The 21,442-nt window shown below is 36.5% G+C and overlaps 1 protein-coding gene across 2 annotated transcripts in view; it reads right to left on the bottom strand.

Annotated features, from left to right (window-relative positions):
- Cntnap2 (contactin associated protein 2) overlaps positions 1-21,442 on the bottom strand; it is a 2,078,180-nt gene that overhangs the window by 1,291,204 nt on the left and 765,534 nt on the right. The window lies entirely within an intron of this gene.

Genomic DNA, 21,442 nt, shown 5'->3' with positions numbered 1-21,442 from the left:
CTATCAGGCCAAGCAGTTTTCTTTATTAATTAACCAATGAAAGCAACAGATAGATAGAAGACACTACCACATCTCTTTCACACACACACACACACACACACACACACACACACACACACACACAAATCTCTTCCCAAAGAACTACCATAGGCTCTATTTTCTTTTCACATGACAGGTGTCAGGAACAGGTGAAGCAGGTGTATCTGTAGTGACAGCCTACATTTGGGAAACTCAGAACCTTCTGAAGGCAACCAAGGTGGTTTGGTTATTCATCTAACCTCAGTTTCTTTGTCAAACAATTGGAAGGATATTGACCAACACAAAGGCATCTGAAACTATGAAGAATGAAGGTCTACAGATACTGCATTTGAAAGTTAACCATCAAGCAAAACCTACTGCAAAGTTTGAGAAGTATAGAGTATCTAGCTCAACAAATGATTGTGTAGCATTTCCTAAAGGTGCATTCATTAATTATGAAGAAATGTTAATCAATATGTTTTCTCCAGGATTCACTAGAGTATAACACTCAGCATTTCTTTTCAAATCCAAGCATGCTTTGAGATTTAAGACATTATCCTAATTGGCTTTGATCTTTCTTTCTTCTACTTATTGAAAAGAGATTGTTTTTTTCATACAACACATTATGATTACTCTTCCCACAACTTCTTTCATTTCCTCAGCTCTTCATACAACACAATCCACACCCTCTCTTCCTTTCTCCCTTTAAAAACAACAAACAGGTATCTAACCAAATAATAAAATAAAATAAAAACAAATCAGAGCAGAACAATACAGACTAAGAGAAACAAAGATGCTAAAGAAAAAGCACAAAGACACACACATTTGCAGAAACAGAAATCTGAAACTTAAAATATCACAGACAGGAGTAGGCAGGCATTTCCATTCATATTATTATTTATCCAAAGTGGTAAATATGTCTCAATATGGTAGTATTTTAAAAATATAGGAAGCAGAGAGAAGTACAGCCAAGAATTTGACAAAAAAACCCAATATTTATATGATATGTTATTATTTAAAGATTTTATACATCCCACAATGCTTGTCCCCTACAGAAAACTAATTTTTCTAAGCATTCTATTTTCTCCAGTCAACATTTGGACTTGCAGAAGTGAAGTGCGATGACTGAATATTTGATGCGTAGACAAGGGAAACGAGGGCTAAGCCACAAGCTCTTTTGTTTATGTACTTTACTTGTAAATTAAATTTTCATATAGAAATAAACGCATTTCCACTTCAGCACAATGTATCTCATTTTGTTATTAAATACTTAATACAAAACTGAAAGTCCCATTGAGGATGTGTAACTGCCGTTACACAATTGGTGCATTTCATTTTTCATTCTCGTTTCCACAAACTTTAGATATGATTAATATTCTCATTATTGACTTATAATTTAGCAAACATGATTCTATTGTAACCATTAGCAGCAATATCACCTCCATGGTTTTGATATAAGCGATTTAAGACTGAACGGCACTACTGACTAAAATATAGACTGCCCATCAAAGCTTGTACCACTTCGTGATGACAGTGCCATTGGTTTCACGAGTATCTCTGTCTCACAATTTCATTATTTCTCTAGTTGCAATTTTTCATATAACAGAGAAGAAGGAAGAAATTAGAAAAAGACTGATTTTTACAAAAGACATTAAGATTTGTAAGTCTGCTTCAAAAATTCAATATTGAAATGATACTTGAAGCTTTAACCTGTAAAATTACTCCTCTCAAAATTGAACCTTCATTTGAATAGATACTATATAATAATAAGAGCTTTTAAGAGGCTTAAAAACACCAGCCAAATTTATCACTAAACACTGAAATATCAAAATCAATTTACAGCAACCTGTTGGCTTTTGTTGCTGCTTTTGTTTTTCTTCTGTCAACTGTGATTTTTATCTTTTCTCATTGTAGGATCTTTTCACTATCATTACTTTGGTTAACACAGCAGTAATGTAACTCACAGTACTTTATATTCTTTAACTATAAATATAATAAGTACATAATTTTGCTGTTACTTTTCGACTGAAAACCCTGTAAACTGTAAACACGGAGAAGAGATAATTTTTCAGATGCACTATGAGTCTCTTACAAGATCAACATTAAAATAAACAATAGATTTGAGGTGTTATAAAAACTTTTAAAATCCCATTACACGAATTATTTCTATGGCATACACAGTAATTCAGATGATCCGGATGGGAAACAAGCACTACTACTTAATATGTGTTCTAGGTTCAGCTTTCCACGCACTTCTCTGTAGCACGTTCTCTGTGCTTTAGCAGCACAAATGGAATGCAATTCCTGTTCTTGTCTTGCAAACAGTACAAATTAGGAGCAGACAACTGTTAGCTGATGTGGTGGCTATATTTTAGCAGCTTCTCTCTCTAGATGACTTCATTTTTCCCTTTTTGGGGTGGTGTTAAAAACAAGCTGGGGCTGGGTGTGTGCTTTCCAAGTGCTATGGCAGTGAGTTATGCCTTCAGCCTTCAAAGAGACTGTAAACTCAGTAAAGCCTGTGCTGGGTCCAGACAGGATCCAAACACCAGCCCTCAACAGAAGACCTTGTCACCACTTGACATTTAAAGTCAGTAAACTTTAGTGAAGGAGTTTCAAACTGTTGAAGCATGTAATTCATCAGACTGCAAATTTAGAACTGGGCTCTGTGTTGGGGTTGTGAACTAATGTTTCCCTCAAAGGCACTGCCATGCGGTCAAGGTGTGACTCATATCACATTGTATGAATAGAATAAGTATATTTAGTTCTCGTTAAAACTTCCATAAAAATATTATTTTCAGGACCTTACAGAGAACACCATGCAAACTAATGAGACATTGTATCTTAAAGATTTTTCTTAATTAAAATTGAGCCTAAAACCCATCGTCTTTGTGCAAATTGACATGGATAGACCACTTAGTGTTACTGAAAGTAGTTAACTTAGCAGATTAGAGGAGGAGAAGCAATAAGATCAAACTCATGTGCTTCCTAACGTGAGTGACTGAGTTCCAGTCAGAAACAACTCTATCTCAGTAGCGACAGTGTCATTCTTTATGGCGATACTGCAAATCATGAGCCACTATGATCATTTTGCCTGTAATGTTATTTATCTGTGGTTTTATTTTCCCCATTCTATCAACTTACTGCAGAATCTAAGAATGGATTTTCGATTTTGCAGCATCACTATGAATTCCCATGTTATTCCTTGCTGAGGCAGCCATATAGTATGACATTCCTTGTGTGTTGTATCCTCTTATCCGCTCTTTCTGACATTTTACCATGGAATCTCTCTCTCTTTATTGTTTTTATCAAGCAGGTCACACACATCCTTACAGTACTATCTGACTCTAGGTATATTCCCTGACCACACTTCTCAAATGCCAGCTATACTAGGTGCTCCTCATGGAATTCTTTTTAAAAATATTTTTCTTACTTTATAAATAATATCAGTCAAAATTTCACTTTCTCCCCTCCTCCCACTTTCCTCCTGCTCCCCCACTCCTCCTCTTCTCCCCCTTCCAGTCCTAAGAGAGGGCAAGGTACCCTCCCCTGTGCAAAGTCCAAGGCCCTCCCCTTCCATCTAGGTTTAGGTAGGTATGCATCCAAATAGAATAGAATCCCAAAAAGCCAGTACATGTAGTAGAGACAAATCCCAATGCCATTATCATTGGCTTCTCAGTCTGCCCCAATTGTCAGCCACATTCAGAGGGTCCAGTTTGATCCCATGCTCATTCAGTCCTTGTCCAATTGGATTGGGTGAGCTCCCATTAGCTCAGGCACACTGTCTTAGTGGATGGACCAACTCCTTGTGATCTAGACTTCTTTGCTCATATTCTCCCTCTTTCCTTTCTTCAACTGGACATTGAGAGCTCAATCTAGTGCTCCAATATGGGTCTCTGTCTCTATCTCCATTCGTCGCTAGACGAAGGTTCTATGGTGATATTCAAGATAGTTATCAGTCTGACTACGGGACAAAGCCAGTTCAGGCACCCTCTCCTCCACTGCCCAAAGTCCTAGCTGGGATCATCCCCATGGACGTCTGGGATCCCCTCCAGAGCCAAGCCTCTTGCCAGCCCAAAAATGACTCCCTCAATTAAGATATATCCTTCCCTGCTCTCATATCCATCCTTTTTCCATCTCAAAAAATTATTCCAGAGTATTCCTTTTCAGATCCTCTGCATTGGATACCACAAGTACAGGGGTCTGTGGTCAACAGCTACCTAGTTACCTTTTCATATAGTGAACAAACAAGTAATTGCCTGTCTCAAATTCTAGCCATTTACATATACAATTTTGTTATTTCTATTCTCTAGTTATAGTTAATAAGCTAGATGCTTGATAATATCCTACAAGAAAAAAATAGATCATGCTAGTCTGATTCAAGAAGACACTGGGGTAATGAATAAAAATTTCCCAGAGTTATGAGGTTGTCATTATAATTATGCAAAATAGCTAGAAATCACAGGACTGTGGGAGAAACGGAAATGATCATGCAGAATTCAAAGGAGACACACTAGCAGTAAAACAAAAGTTAACTCTCTCATCCATCAAATCCAGCAAATTCATTTTGGACAGTCACTTGAGGTTTGCTGAAAACACACATTTGGTTCGTGAACCAATGCAACTCAGAGACAGAAATCCCAAAGTTCTACCAGTCTCTAAGAGGAAGCACTTTTAACTACGAGTCTTGTCTTGGTTGAATACACCTCTTCCTTTTAATTCTCTCAGCATTATGCATGCACTTTAAAATTATTTTACTAAATGATTAACTTTGCCTTTCCTTGAACCTAAGGCTTAGCCCTGGTTTCTTACATCTAGAGTGGTATCTGTAATATTTCCCTGTGTAGTTTGTATATTGATACTTTAGTTGTTTTGCTGAAAAATATCTTATTGTACATCTGAAAGAAAATTTGGATATTTTACGTAGTACATAAAGCTGTGTCAAGCATGAAGAAAGTGAGTTTAAAAACTGCTAGTTGATCTGCGGTGAAGTCAGAAGTCATTAAGTTATTTCTGAGTTGAAAAGTGACAAAATACCACCTCAATATACAGGAAAAGTGGGACTTGATCAAGGACGATATTAGAAAGAGAACTTCAGAGTTTTGAATGAAATTATTTATATAATACTTAGTTAAAACAGTTATCTATATGCTAATTCAAGCATAAATATATTAACACAAGCAACTAAAGGTGTATATGAGCATGCAAGCTTGTGTGTGTGTGTGTGTGTGTGTGTGTGTAGCTTTAACATCCATTCTCTTCTCTCTAGTATAAAATTGTCATTCCTTCTATAGTAAATTCATAAAGTCAGTTGGAGGATTCAGCTTATCTTTTAACATAAAATCCAACCAGTTTCTTAAAGGCTAATCCTCTGGTACTAAGCCCAAGGCGAAATTTCTCAAAGTCTCATGCAAAAGAAATGACTCTTCACTGGGAACAGAGTATTCAATAACACTGGTAAAAAAAAAGATAGCAGACAATTGCACAGGGAGTTTCTCTGAGTTTCCGTCAATGAAGCCCCAATGGAATAGGCCAAAACTTAATTCGGTAACAACAGTTTTACCTTTTAACTAAAATTGTCAATGCAGAACTTCAGCTCCCATCTGACTGTCTTGTGGATGTACTGACCTGGCAGTTGGTTCACTTTTCAACTGAAACTGATCTTAATCATATCATGGAATGGATGGATTGTGTCTTTAGGGTACACTTTGTAAAGGTAGCTTTTCTCAAGTTTGTGATAAGTGGTAATGCCAGGAACATGAGAACATACTTGTCTCTGTAATAAATCATTTTCTTTTTTGGTAACTGACCATTCTCAGGAGCATGTAAGCTGGTAAGGGGTCAAATGTTTAGCGTAGAATTCATAATAACTAAGGAAATTGCTATTTTTAATTTTTTTATTCTCAAAACACCTTTATGCTATAAAATACCTTTATGGTATGAAATATAGGTATTTCTAATGCAAAATGTATTGACTAACTTGAATAATTATAATGGCTTTATTCTTTCTCAAATTAATATATATATAATTTGTTATTAACATATCATCCATTATTTTTACTTTGAATTACATGATTAATATTCAGCAATGGTTTTTATTTATTTATTTTTGAGACAGAGTAATACCAGTAATGGTTTTAAAGATACCTAGTAAAGCAAAAACAATATTTCCTGGGTCTTCAGAATCTAATTCTTCATCATATATTTGAATATCATTTTATGGGGGTATGAAAGGAAATTCTCCAATGTGACTTATAAGTTATCTTCTTCCATTTTTATTAGTGTTAGTTCTCTACTACTTTGGCTGAAAATATTTTTGGAAAAATAGCTTAGGCTAATCTTAATTTTCTTTCAGCATAAGCTTAATGACTTACATTTTCATTTAAAAATATGCTTTTGCATGCACGAGTGTTTGGCCTGCATGTATGTATCTGTGCACCACTTCTGTGCCATGCTCATGTAGGATACCTTAGGACTCTACCTATAAACATTGTTAGTCACCATGTAAGTGCTGAAAACTGAACCTGGGGCCTCTACAAAAGCAGTCAGTGATCTTAACTGCTGAGCCCCATCTTCTGCTTCGTACTTTGCTTTTGAAAGAGAAAACAGATTAGTGGAGAGAATACAGTCACAGTTTTTCTGAGTTTTCTTAGGTATAACTATTCCCTATTTAATCACCTTCTTGACCTTCCCATTTGACCTCTGATCACATCACTATTATCACTATTCAATAGCTGAAATGTGCTCATGGGTTAGCACTGGTCACATTATTTTCTGTCCTCTTTGAAAAATGAAATCATTTTAATTATCCCCTTTTGATTTCTTTCCCTGAAGTTCTCAGAATATACTCAGTTGGAAATTTATCAATCTAGAATTCTCTTAATTTTCTTGTGGCTCAGGTTTCCTAAAGTTTCCATCTCTGTTTACTTTTCTGAGTTTAATTACAGCAAATCTAGCTAGTGTTTTAAGCATCATTGGTTATAAGGTAAATTCAAATTAAAATAACAATAGCTCTGGAATTAATTTTTCCAAAGTTCAACAACTGAAAATACAAAATCCGAGGACTATGAAAACAATTTTCAGTTGATTCCTTGTGCATTGATGTTTAAAATGTAAAAATCTGTAGTCAACATGGCAAAAAGTTTGGAAACTCCATAAACAAAATCAGCAAGCAATCCCACTCGTCATGTAAATATTAGAATCTCATTTACATAAGAGGGTGCGTACAGCCTTATCTATAATCTTGAATGCTGACCACTCCAGAAGCATACCACATGTGTGTCAACTGAGAGAAGTTGATAAGTAAAGTGAGCCATTTACAACTTGCTCCTTCCTGCTCTCTTCAATATCCCCTTAAGTAGTGCTCCCTCCACACCTGTCTTCCACCTTCCCACACCCTCTCCCTTGCTTCTCATTGTCCCCATTCTCATGCATTTTCTTCCCTTAAAAAATTCTCTTTGCCTCAAAAGTTTTAGTGGAAGAAAAATAAACTATTGTTCATTTTAAAGTAAATTTAGAGAACCCCACTAAATTTCTTTAACTCTTTTCAATGCATGAAATTACAATACATAGTTTATTTTAAACTTCCAAACAACTTCATATACAGATCCCTAAGATCATAGGTCACACCAGCCATCAATTTTTTCTCCTGTCGTTAATTGACAGTACTAATTATTTAAAATTCAAATCCCCTTTGTAAATTCCAAGGCCATGTGACTCTGGAAAACTTGATATTCTTCATCCTTAGGGTTGTGACATCATTTAGATTCTAGGACAAGGATAGCATGGTCCATGCTCTCTGGTTTTCTTGATCATCTCAACCTCTGTCAAGAATCCATCACTATAAGGCAAATATTGGGGATCAATTCCCGTAGCTCTAAGTTGATGTTTGCAAAGTGAGGCAGCATATTCAGCTTTCTAGCAGATATCTTTATTTGAAGAGGCAGGAGGCATTCCCAACTGATAGACAAAATGCATATGCAAAAAGAACTGTCTGTAGATCTCCAAAGCTTGTCCCTCTTCCTATATGCTTTCCATGTCTCTTAACATTTCCATCTTCCTAGCATTCTACATAGGGGTCTTCTGTTCCTTCAGGGCTCTCTTCTGTCTCAGTCACTTCCTCTCCAATAACAATAATATTTCAGAGGCCACTGCATTTGGTCAAATCCACTTTCTCTTACAGCTTTTTCTTACAGCTCTCTGATCCTCTCTCTATATAGCTCTTTCTTCCTCCAGCCAGTGTGTATATTCCAAGAGAAATCCTTCTAAATTAAAATCTCAATATGCATGAACTTAATTACTTCACCCAAAGTATAGATATTTCCCTTTGTTTACATGTTGCCAACTCAATAAGTTGGAAAGAATAATTTGCACAATTATCACCCTTTGTTTTGTTTATAGGATGCTAAATGATTCACTTAACAGATTCTTCTTAACAAATTAACAAAATTGACTTAGCTGAACAAATATATTTGTTTTATTGGTGTCCTACAGAGAAACCCATGTTAGCTTTAGTTAGACCTGAAATAAGTAGAGAATTGCAGCTCCTAATTGACAAAATTTTTATATTTTATTAACACCTTTAATACTTTCTTTTTTGAATAAGAGAAGATTAAGCATCTCTTTGGCAATGTGTTTGATATTTGTACAGCTATCCCCATGCTCTCCTATGCATATGAAATTTTTATTTTCTTTCTGAAGTGAAAATTTAAAACTACAACTAGATGACCATCACTTTAACTTTGGAGCACAATTTGCTCAATTAAGCAGGAAACTGGAAAGATGAAAAAGTAATGCAGATTGCAGGCATGCCAGTCCTTTGATTTAGAGATGGGCCAAAATGCTCTTCACCATTATCCTGTGTTACTTTTGTGTATAAAGTTTCAGGAACAAGCAGATGGAATAGGTGATGCACATTTATAATACTACCGTTGGTGCTTAGTACTGAGATAAAGCTAACAAGGAATGGATTTTGTTAGTCAAGCACATAGAAATATTCTGTAAGGAAAAAAAAATCAGAGAGTTGTTTGGAATGAGACTTTTTGAATAACTGACAATGAAAACAACTAAGTTTTAATAGCTATTGAATGACTATAAAAACAAAATGACTTTATTCACATCTATTTTATTCTGCTTGGCTTTGGAAAATTTCCCGTGGAAGTACACAAGGGGAAAGTACCTATCCTGGCATCTTTCAGGGAGAAGAGAAAAAGAAAACCAAATAAAACCTTTCACAGAAAGACAGCACAACTATAACACAAATCTTATCTAAAATTACGTATTGATCTTCATATTTAAATGTCACTGTAAATATCAAGAAACTATTTCATGTATTATAAAAATGTATTTACAAGACTTTCTATAAATCTTTTATTATTTATTTGTGTGTGTGTGTGTTTAAATTGAGGCAAGGTTTCACTGTGTAATTGGAACTCACTTTGTAGACCAGCTTGGTGGTAAACTCCTTGAGATCTGCCTGCCTCTGCCTCCTGAATGCCGGAATTAAAGGCACGTGCCACCATGCCTAGCAATTCCTTTTATAATTTATCTCATGGTAAAATATAAAATAACAGAAGTGTGTTAATTTAAGATATAAGAGTTAGCTAGAAATATACTTAAGTTATTGGCCAAACAGTATTGCAATTAATATAGTTTCTGTGTTATTATTTCCTGTTGAGTGGCCGAGAAATGAACAGGCAGTCTCCCACTACACAAGACCAAGGCCCTCTCCCCTACATCTTGGCTGAGCAAGGTATCCTTCCTAAAAGGATGTGCTCCTAGATGCCAGTTCAAGCATAAGTGGTAAATCGTGGTCTCACTGCCAGTGGCCCCACGGACTGTCCAAGCCTCACAGGGGTCCCCCACATTCAGAATGTCAGGATTGAACACGCATAAACACGTCTCAAGCTGCTGGTAGAAGAAGCCCTTTATTGAACAGCACCACGGAGGTTTTATACCTAACACAGCCCGGTGGGCCAACAGGTGTTTATACCTAACCCAGCCAGGTGGATCAACAGGTGAAGAACTTATTGCCTGATCCTTGGTCAAGGCCAGGGAATGCATGCTCAGGAAGCAGGGTCGGTAAACAACTTCGACACAGCTCTCAGAAGTTCAAATCAAAAGGGCAAGAAGAGGTCACTAGTGGGGAAAAGCACCTGGAGGCCAGGACTCCAAACGGTTCCAATACTAGAGTTAGGCTGTAGATCTCTGTATCTGTTTCTATCAGTTGCTGGTTGAAGTTTCTATGATGACAATTAAGGTAGTCATCAGTCTGATTACAGTGGAAGGCCGATTTAAGCATCCTCTCCATTGTTGCTTAGAGTCTTAGCTGGGCTCATCTTTGAGGATTCCTGGAATTTCCCTAGTGCTGTGTTTCTTGATAGGCCTTTAATGGTTCCCTCAATCAAGACATCTTTCTTCTTTCTCTCCCTCACTGTCCTCCCCTCTTCCTGAGCATCCCATTCCCTCATATATTCTTCCTTCCTCCCCTTCACTCCTCCTCCTCCCTTTCCATTCTTCCTCCTCCCTGTCTTCCAATTTTCTCAGGAGGTCTTGTCTATTTCTCCTTCCCAGGGGGATCCATGTATGTCTCTCTTAGGGTTCTCTTTGTCACCTGGCTTTTCTGGGATAGTGGAGTATAGACTGGTTATCCTCTACTTTACCATCTTACACCTGTCAGAATGGCTAAGATCAAAACCACTAAGGATAGTTATGCTGGAGAGGATGCGGAGCAAGGGAATTCCCTTCTATTGCTGGTGGAAATGCAAACTTGTACAACCACTTTGGAAATCAGTATGCTGGTTCATACCACAAGGACATTTGCTTAACTGTGTTCATAGCAGCATTATTCATAATAACCAGAAAGTGGAAACCACCTAGATGCCCCTCAGCTGAAGAATGGATAAAGAAAATGCGGTACATTTACACAATGGAGTACTACTCAGTGGTAAAAAAAAAAAATGACATCTTGAAATTTGCACACAAATGAATAGATCCAGAAAAGTCCTTTCTGAGTGAGAGAACTCATACCAAGATAGACAAACATGGTGTGTACACACTCATAAGTGGATATTAGATATTAATACTCTTAAACTATTTCTTTTTGCTCAGTAAAGATATATTTACCTGCTTTACAGAGTCACACATACCACAATGCTTTTTTAAAGCTCAGAATTCTATCTTGAATTTTCTTATTCATCAAGAATTCCCAAGCAGTGTAAATAAATTATAGTTTCCAGCCCAGAATAATCAATCAAATGAACATTTACATTGAGTCACCTTAGCTATTTACATGACATGTGTTCACACAAATGCAGATAGAAAAGTAGAGATTTTAAGTCAATTGGAAATCTGTATGTTTGATCCTTTACCTTCATAATTTAAAATGACTTTAGATCACAACACAGTCACACAAATAATACAGAGAGATCGTATGTGGCTTCCTGCAACATCTAATACTAATCAGTTATGATACAACTGTAAAGCTAGGAAACTGAGATGGCACAGTGCTGTTAACTAAACCACAGAGTTAAAGTCAATTTAAAATTGTTATTATTATTATTAGTTAATGTGTTCTTTTGTAGCAGATGCTGACCTTTAAATCTTGATATCACTCCTACAGTCTCAGGGGTAACAAGTGTGCCCCACCATTTCCTTCTCAATTTAACTAATTTTTATCTGAATCTCATTTCGTTTGGCTGGTCTGTATAAGTTTTGTCATTCATTGCTTATCATAACTATTAACCCTACTACAACTGTGATATGAAAGTTGTATCACTTGGAAGTTATTTTTTTCAATATAAAATTTAACGTTACAAATTGATAGTGTATACGAAAAGAAATGCAGTTTAATCCTACTAGTGTGTGCATTGTTTTCTTTCTCATCATGTAATCTAGTGCCGTAGAGAATGTGTCTATCCTTGTTATAAAATAGAATGACCAAAAAAGACTTGGATAAAAAAGCGGTTGTTTCAAAATAGTTTTTTATTCTATTATCCAAAGGGAACAGGGTGAGAACTGAAGACAGCAACCAGAAGACAAGAACCTGGAGGCAGGAACTGAAGCAGAGGCCTTAGAGGAACACTGCTTACTACAGCTTCCTCCTTGTGTTCTGCTCAGCTTGCCTTTTTATGCCATAGAAAACTATCTGCCCAGTGGTTGAGTAATCTACAATGGGCTTGGCCCACCTATATCAATCATTAATCAAGAATTGCCCACAGAGTTGCCTACAGCTCATTCTTGTGGAAAACTTTTCTCAATTGAGGTTTTCTCTTTTTACATGGCTCTAGTTATGTGTTAAGTTGACAAGAATCTATCCATTACATAGAGTTTGTGACTTAACTGGTTTGGATATTGGAACTTGTGTTATATTTGGTACAAAAAGAAAATTTGTGTCTAAAGGCTATGGCTCTTAAGAATAAGACAAGGTATTCCCACATAAATTGAAATAGGTAACAGGATATAATATAATATTTGGAAAATGAAGAGAAGAACAAGGTAGCAGCTTACCTCCAACTAAGTCCCGTAAATATTATGCACACACTAGGAAGCCACACATTTTGTATAATGGAGAAAAAGAATATGTAAAAGTGATCATTTTTCTAAAAATTAACTTCAATTTTAAAACCAATATATTGGTACCATGAGGACTCATTTGTGCTTTTACTGATGACTGCAGATTGAAAGCAGCTGGTAAGAAAATGACACTACGGCGTATAGTTTGTTACTTTCCCAGGTTTGGATATTGGAAAGTAAGTATAATATTAGGCACAGAAAGAAGACCAAAAAAAGTATAGAAGCCTAGAAGTCATAGAGATTGTGTGATATGCCAAGCACGAGATTAATGGTCCTTAGTTAAGCAGACTTGGGAAGGAACTCATCCTCATGGTTACAACTGGTTGCTAACGGTTTAGGAAAAGAAGGGATAAAAGGGAAACAGATGTATCTGTACAACCACACGTAGGTTCTTTTTGATTATGAACAAACACACTTTGTATCCTTACCAATCAGGGTGGACATCCTGGTTGTGATGGTGCATTCCAGATTTACAAGATGTCGTTGGGGTAACTAGACCTAAGGAGGCATGGAAGCCCTCCACGGTATTTCTTGAAAAGTCAGACTGATATATAATTAATTAAAAATAAAATTTTAATGAAAAATATGTAATGTTAAGTATCATACATGGTTTCTTATAATTCTGTAATACTGAAATCTACATGATACACACTTTTTTTTCCTATGTGGTAAAATTTCTTATCAAATTCTGGCACAAGTAATGAGGCAAAACATGTATAAAATCTAACACTCCCTCTGCCGTGGGTGGTGGTGCACTAAAGTTGAATGCTATACTAAGAACTTACTTTATTATGCCAGTGTTAATCACAAAATGAGGAAGGCAGTATCTTGCACCACAGAAGCCAGGCATGTAATTTCCTGTAGAGGTGGGAAGACCACTGTCTTAATGTGTCGCTCTGGAATAGTAGTCTTGTTGATGCCGAGGATACAGCTAGAGGTCATTGTAGATCTTGTTTGGCAGGCAATGGTTCACTGAGCTCTTAAAGTGGAACTTGAGGCTTTTTCTCTCTGTAGTGAAATGTGGAGTCTGTACTACCATTCTAGTCAAAAAAAAAAAAAACTGCAGGGAAGAAAAAGTATTACCCAATCTAGGTATGACCTCCAGAGAAGCCCCAAAAGTTGGGAGACTATAGAATCTTCCTATAAAGAGAGGTTTATGAATTTCAATTAAAAATGAGAAACACAGGTGCACAACCACATATATTCACTTATAAACCAATATTAAGTGCCCTCTGTGGTATACTAGAGAGTTCTTTCCTCTATATGCTGAAACATAATATGTATTTGATAAAAGAAAAAATGTTGTCAGATTTTTTAGGGTACTTGCTGCTCAAAAGAATAACATGATTTCATGTGCTAGAAGCAATATTGCTGGTGATAAAAAGTAAGCAGAGATAAAATCCGATAAGGTCAACTTGGCAAATAAATACACACGGGTCTATATCTGTGGGCACATACATATATATTAGGTAAACTATGTATATATATGTATTGCTCTGTGTGTTTATGAATATATATATATATACATACACGTATGTATTTATAATTGTAAAGAGCTTTATACTATGGGCATAGGTGGAAAGAAGAATGTGTTTTTGTTTTAGAGGCATCATGACTTGAAGATGCCTCTACATACTTTTCTGAACCCCACTTCACTGTGAGCTGTAACATGTTCAGATGTATAAAGCAAGATAGTTGACATAGTAGTCAGATAACATTCTTATCGAAGGATATCATTGCTCTAGTGTATCTTATATCCATCATGGTTGTCTTGGTCTAAAATACTCAAGTCAGTTAAACTTTGGCAAAAAATAAAAATAAAATCAATGTATGCATCACCTTCTTTAATAATCATATCTTGTACTTAAGGAACTCTGACTACCACCACAAGGTAGTGGTGACAACCTTGCTTGGAAAAAACTGCTGATGACACAGTACTCTAGTGTTGTGGAAACGAGAAATGAACTCTGTACTTGCTATACTCTCATCAGACTCAGCCTCTATGTAACATTCTGTATCAGTTAGATGAGCTTCCTAACATTTCCAGATGACAGCTTTAAGTAGATCAACTCAAATAAACAGGGTCTCCATCTACGGGGGAACCCAGCCAAGTGTTCCTGGAATATGAATAGTATAGCCTACCCACATCTGTCATTTCAGGACAGAGAGTTTTAGCGGCATTATTTTTCAATTCTATTGCTATTATCATCCTAATTAGGCATTTATTTGAACTCCAGTTTCATATTGTTTCAGTCAGAACTACAGTATAACAGGAAACTATTTTAAAATAGATGAATAAAACTTCAGAAACAGTTCATGTAAATATGTACATATAATTTTATTTATATTTATATTTTTTGTGTGTGGTATGTTCGTGTGCTGTGTTTATGCACTTATTAGCATAAGTGTGCACATATGCACATATGTGCAATGTATTTGTGCACATGCATGTGGAGGCCAGAGGTCAATGTTGGTTATTATTCCTCAGTTATTAGCACTACTATGTTTTAAGAAACAGGCTCTCTCAGTGAACATGAAAGTCATGTTGGATAGACTGGCTGTCCTATGAACTTGAAAGAGCTACTTGTCTCCCCATGACCCTTGCCTGTTGGGTTACAAGTAGAAAGAAAGAAACCACACCCAACATGTAGAGTTTAGCTGAACTTCAGAAATCAAAATAAGGCCCTCATGTGTCTTTTCAGGGTACTTTAGTGACTGAGACACACATCCAATCTGTATAAGTATTTAAAAAATCTACATAATTTAAAAATTATCCTGAGTGAGGTAATCCAGAACCAGAAAGACAAACACAGTATGTATTCACTCCTAAGTGTATATTAGACATAAAGTAATGATAACCAGCCTATAGTCCACAACCCCAGAGAAACTAGGTAACAAGAAGAACCCTAAGAGAGACATACATGGATTCCCCTGGGAAGAAGAAATAGACAAGAACTCCTGAGAAAATTGGGGAGGGGGAGGGGAAAGGGAGAAGGGAAGCAGGGAGAACATGAGGAAACAGGACAGCCCAGGTGGGGGAAGGACAGAGAGGGAGCTAAAAAAAATAAAAAGAGAGATTTCTTGATTGAGGGGGCCATTATGGGGTTAGGAAGAAACCTGGCACTAGAAACTTCTAAAGGGCAGTTTTGAGCCTTCTCTTATCTGCCGAATACTCATTCAATACTCCTCTATTGAGTGTTAAAAGGACCATACCATTAAATATCGCCCAAAGGAGAAAGGATCCTGCCAGAGAACAGGTACATTTAAAACTGGGTTTGGACAATCAGTTAAAGTGGCTTCCTTGAATGAAAACATACTGACACATGCTTAAGTACAATGAAAACTTTAATTGTAAATTTGTAAATGGTGAATAAATGCTTAGTACTTCTTAGGACACAGAAGTTATAGTAACAATTGATAAAGATTTGCACTTCCTTCTATTCTTTGGTTAAAGAGTTTCTTAATTATTTACCCATTTATTTTTGTATTTATTCATTGGATGGTCTCCTCATGCAACCATGTTTCCGTGGAGCTCACTATATAGGCTGGTTTTGATGTCACAGAAATCTACCTGCCTCTGCCTATTGAGAGCTGGAACTAAATACAAGAACAATCATGTCTGGGCAGGCACCATATTTTTAATCATGCATTTTTTACTCAGAGGTAACTTTGCATATATTCACTGAAAACCAGAGTCTGGTCCCTTTTATGAAGGGGTGACTGTAGATCTCCATATCAAACATGTCTTTTTTTGCTATTTTGCCGTTGGTTTGTCACAGATGGCAAAACATCTGACTCTCATTTCATTGCCATAGTGTCTTGGTATCCACACAGGTGACAATAGTTTACTTAGACAGTCCGTTTGTAAGACGGGATCCTTGAAGTTGATTATGACCCTTAATTTATAAATCCAAGGGTTTTCACAGCCATTATTTGGAGTAATTGGATTTTTTTTTCCTCAAAGGTGGATATTTCCAAATAGTTTTTCCAGCCATAAGTATCTCTGAGTAAAGCATGGGTGGCATAAACATTTGTTTATTTCACTTTTTCTTTTAGCCCCTTCCATTTTGAAGTTTTCCCCTCGGGGCAGGGAATGGCTCAGTGGTTCTGATCACCTATCTGTTCTGGTAGAGGAACCAGTCTCAATTTCTAGTACACACATAGTGTCTCATGACTGTATGCAACTCCACATTCACGACATCCTACCCTGTCTCCAGGTCTCCTTGGGCATCTAGATCACATGGTGCTACGCACACGTACACATAAACAAGAACTCAAGCATATAAAATAAAACAAAGGAGTCTTAAAAAAGAAACTGTCCTACAATTAAAGCTCCAGGAAACAATGCAAGAGTTATTGAAGGTCAGTATGGATTTCAAGCAAGTGAACAATCATGAATTCTGTAACCTGAGGTTACATAGGATGATGGAGCCAGAGAGGGCCTAACAGGAAGAGAGTTGGATAATCGCCTCTATCTGTTAAAAATTTACTACCTTGCCGGGCGGTGGTGGCGCACGCCTTTAATCCCAGCACTCGGGAGGCAGAGGCAGGCGGATCTCTGTGAGTTCGAGACCAGCCTGGTCTACAAGAGCTAGTTCCAGTACAGGCTCCAAAAACCACAGAGAAACCCTGTCTCGAAAAACCAAAAAAAAAAAAAAAAAAAAAAAAAAAAAAAAAAAAAAAAAAAATTTACTACCTTGCAGAATGTTCACCAGTTTTGTATCTAATGTAGCAAGCCTATATCAACTTCCTTATTTCACTGATATATAGAATATTCTCTCATATATTTATAATTTTTAAAAAATATGTATTTAGTTTTATTTTATGTATATGACTGTCGTGTCTGCATACCATGTTTCGTCTGCATACAACACTCACAGAGGCTAGAAAAGAATGTCAGACTGCGTTACTGGCAGTTATGAGATGGGATGTGGACCCTGGGAACTGAACACAAGACCTCTGGATGAGCACCCAGTGCTCTTACCCTCTGAACCATCATTTCGGTTTTCCATTTTTATTTTTCAAGTCAGCTCTAGATTTCTGCTGATTCACACACCAATAATTAAACAGATAATTAATATGTGTCTTCTTATTACTTATAAGAGAATCATAGTTTTAAAAATATGTTGGAATTTACATCTGAATATACACAATAAAAGGAATTCTTAGAAAATGATAGTTCTTGCAATTTTTTGTCTTTAACATTATCAAAATTGTTATTTGAGGAGATTTTGCCTCATATCATAGGATATAATGAACTATGAAAAATATACAAAATTTATAGTGAAAAATTTCAGTCATATTTTAAAATAAAATAGAATTAGGAATTCTAAAATTTTTAATTTGTCTCAAACCTAAACTGTCATGAAACAATTTTGAGCTCTTAACACATGAATTATATAAGAGTTTCAATATTTTATCATAGAAAATAAGCAGTTATAGCATAAAGAGGAAAAAGTATAATAAAATAATTACATTAACTAGAGAAAAATGTCATAACTATGTACTTTAAAATGGTGTTTTACAACAAAGTACATCCTTTAGCCTTACATTTCAAGCAATGGCAACAGCTATCGAGCTTTCCAGCCATTGGCATGTGATAATATGGAGGAATATAACACGAGATAAGGGAGGGTGAAGAGGATGAAGAGAAGAGGAGAGGAGAGAAGCATAGAGGTAAGAGAAAGACAGAGGGATGTGGTAAGAAGTGGAAATAGAGGACAAGAGGAAGGATAGCAGCTTTAAAGTGTATTGATCTGAATTTAATTATAGTGCTGGAAATGAGGGCTCAAGTCCTTTAATTGGTTTTTAAAGTGTGCTCATAGGTTATATTGCTAAAACAGTATGAAGTACAATCTAAGTTGTCTAATCTTGAGGACAATTTAATATCTCTCTGAATCCAGTCCAGGCTTCTGTTCAGGCCACTCTGCCTTCAGCAGCTGCTTTCGTTTGGTATATCCCCAGCAATAGACTGGGTTCAAGGAAAAAGACAGGTTCCATTTTCACTTCCACAAGAAAGTTCATCCGTATCAAGTTTTCCAGCTGCATGGGACATGGGAGTAGCTGCAACCTGTTTAATGGGTTACCTAGACCATTTACGGTCCACCTAAACTAAGTGTGCCCTTGCTTCCCCCATAGTGGACGTTCATACAGCAGAGTTCTTCCTGTACTATTGCCTCCCAGGAATTAAAACAGCCTCCCTCAGCCTTTACCTTCCTCTGAGATCTGTAAGAAGGGACCTCTCACTCTGCCACATGGACAAGACCACTCATCAGAACCCTGGGTGCATCATCATCTATGGAACTGCACTGGGGATTGAACACACATTGCTTCCATGAATATGCGCAACTGTCCATGGCACCGCTAACTCTTTTAATAAACTTCTTGCGCATAAAGACGATCTTTCTCAGCATCTCATCTGAATCCCAAATGAGACTCTTCTTGCTCTCGCTTCAGCAACTCCACACCAGCTTGCCCCTTTGCAAGACATATGGCTTTCATATGTCATAACATCAAGCTCATCCTGATGTGCAGTCTCCTTGGTAACTAACTTTCCCAGTTGCCTCTAGAGGATGGACTATAACTTTTCTGTGGTGTTGTCACTTAGATCCTACCCTCCGTGGCAAAATAACCAGAAGCTTCTCAGGCCACTGTGTATTTTATTCATCTGAATTTTCTTTTCAAAGTAATTACTGGCTTATTCAAAGATGCCTCCCAGATCTGACATGTTTTAAAATTGCAAATTTGAAAATCTGAATCTTAGATATTTTGGCAACTCCAAGAGAAAATACTTTGTTAAGTGGCACCATCTATCAACATATATTCAAAGATCTGCTGTAAGTCCTTCATAGGCAAACCATTAAAATTGAAAATCCCTGAGGAAAAAGTGGAATAGTACAGCTTTGTAATCATTTAAACCACAGACTTTATTGTATGGTTTTAAGGTCTATTATTTCACAGATCATCTTTAGCCTATTCTGTAATGGGAGGATTCCAATCCAAAAGAAAGCAGCCTCATAGACTGAACCTATCTGCTGCAGAGGTTTCAATGCCTGTTAATTCATAAAACACAAGAGGAGTGAATTCAGAACAAAATGTTTTGTTTTCATCAACACCTATGATGATTTAAAAATGTTATTGCTCACTGGCTTTCCTGTTTCCAGAACAGTCATGTTTGCTAAAGTTAGCACTGAAGTGTCAACAAAGTTTGAAAATGTCACAGGAAGGTGTTCAGAGGATGTGAACATGGTACAATGAAAATCATGTTAGTATTCTAATGTTTTCAGTAAAAGCAAACACAGAATGCTCTGTTTCATTATCACATTCATTGTTCCGTTGAAGATGCGATGGGTGATTTTCCCTTCTAAGAAAGTAGTCAAGATCTAATGCGAGCCCTATATGCTTTTAATATGGAACCATACATGAAGAAGCATGTTGTGTTTGAGTTAGAATTTAGGTTTGGGAATGGCAGAAGTAGAAATCAGATGGTTTATGAGGCGTTTTAAAGACTGCCAATCTGCAGTCCTTGTGGTTGTTTCAAATTTTTTAAACACAAAAGAATGCAGGGTTCAAAACCAGAGGGGCACTGAAAATGAGTATGCTAATAATACAAAGACAATTCAATAATTTAAACCCTTTTTTGCGATACAAATTAGGGACTCAAGAATTATTCCAACCAGTTCATTACACAAACATAATTGAAACTCTCTTCAGCTCATGCCGGCTGGGGTAATTATATTATCCCTGGTACTTCTATGTAAAGAAAATGAGCTCTGATGTTAGAGTACATGTTGATCCAGTTGATCATTTTTAGAAATAGGAGTCAGTTCTTTGGTTGATGTCAATATTGGCAGTGTAGACTAAAGAAGCCACTACCTGCTGGATCTGAAGGGAGAGAACAAAATATAATTTAAAGTAAAATTCTGAGAAATGACCCAAGAACCTCATGTTTCCTCAGTTCTTTCAGCAATCCTTTTAGGCACAATTTATCAAGGTTGGACAGAGTGTCCTGACAGTGTCCTGAAATATAAAAGCAACCTTATTTCTTTTATACTTGCAATAGGGTAATTAAACTACATTAACTATTGCTTTGACTTTTGGTTTCTAAATTTTGTAGATAGTAGATATATACAGACAACAAAATGTACTGGCCAAGCATATCACAAGAAAGTAACAGATGTACTATAATGTTTTAAGGAATTAATTCCTTAATGTTTACAAAGCACTTTAAAATATTTTATCTTAGATGCATATGTGTTTTGTTGGCATGTATGTCTGGGTACACATGAATACAGTGCCTGTGGAAGCCAGGAGACACTCTCAGGTCCTCCCCTGGAACTAGAGTTGCACAAGCATGTGAGTGGCCATATGGATACTGAAAATGGAATTCAGGTCCTTTGGAAGAGCAGACAGTGCTCTTAAACCAGTAAGCCATCTCTTCAACCCCTACAATATGCGCATATATGATGTTTTTGAGTAATGATTTGAAAAGGTATATTTGGCATTAATAATGTAAAACTGAATATTAATTTGTCACGCATCTCAATTAGAACAGTCAATGGAAGGCTGTGAGCCTGCATATTACTAAACCCTTGCAGCAAATGATGCAGAAAATGTAAGGACCTGTTACAAAGAAAGGCACATTATTTAGGGCTTTTCTATTTTGCTTTCTGTTGCTAATGCTTAAAACCTTTGACTGCTGATTAACCCCGGCTACACCCAAGTATGGCAGGCACACTGAACACTGTAGGTGTTAAATTGAGTTGCTCAATCCAATCAATTGGCAGTTACAATTAAGTGAGAGATGTCAGTAAGGGAACTAGGCTTTAAAAACTAAAAACATGGTTGAGTAAAA

Source organism: Microtus oregoni, unplaced genomic scaffold (assembly GCF_018167655.1).
Source record: "Microtus oregoni isolate MIOR12 unplaced genomic scaffold, Mior012 000046F_ref0000063, whole genome shotgun sequence".
In the NCBI taxonomy this organism is placed as follows: domain Eukaryota; kingdom Metazoa; phylum Chordata; class Mammalia; order Rodentia; family Cricetidae; genus Microtus; species Microtus oregoni.
Note: the sequence above shows the minus strand (reverse complement) of the source record. Positions and strands in the feature narration are given on the sequence as shown.